This window comes from Schistocerca americana, chromosome 11 (genome assembly GCF_021461395.2).
Source record: "Schistocerca americana isolate TAMUIC-IGC-003095 chromosome 11, iqSchAmer2.1, whole genome shotgun sequence".
Classification (NCBI taxonomy): domain Eukaryota; kingdom Metazoa; phylum Arthropoda; class Insecta; order Orthoptera; family Acrididae; genus Schistocerca; species Schistocerca americana.
Genome location: NC_060129.1, coordinates 80,131,719 through 80,132,019, shown reverse-complemented (window position 1 = coordinate 80,132,019; position 301 = coordinate 80,131,719). Strand labels below are relative to the sequence as shown.

The following is a 301-nucleotide window of genomic DNA, read 5'->3' as shown; positions in this document are numbered from 1 at the left end:
GGATGGTCACCCATCCAAGTGCTAGCCCAGCCCGACAGCGCTTAACTTCGGTGATCTGAAGGGAACCGGTATTACCACTGCGGCAGGGCCGCTGGCTCTTTGGTTCTTATAGCGCCGGTAAGGCTGCGTGCAGTTCAGACATTTTGCCCTGAAGAATCATCATGTCCCGCGTTTCCGACTTCGGAGTACGTTCTCAGTAGCACGCCATTCAGCTCCCACATTGCAAGGCACTTGTTATCCGTAAAACAACTATTAGGGGTACAGCGTACCCTCCGCCACGCACCCTGCGGCGTATGTAGAT

General features: G+C 54.8%; 1 pseudogene; it reads right to left on the bottom strand.

Moving 5' to 3' along the window:
- Window positions 1–96, bottom strand: part of LOC124554290 — a 118-nt pseudogene extending 22 nt beyond the window's left edge.
- Between the last annotated feature and the right edge of the window lie 205 nt (window positions 97–301).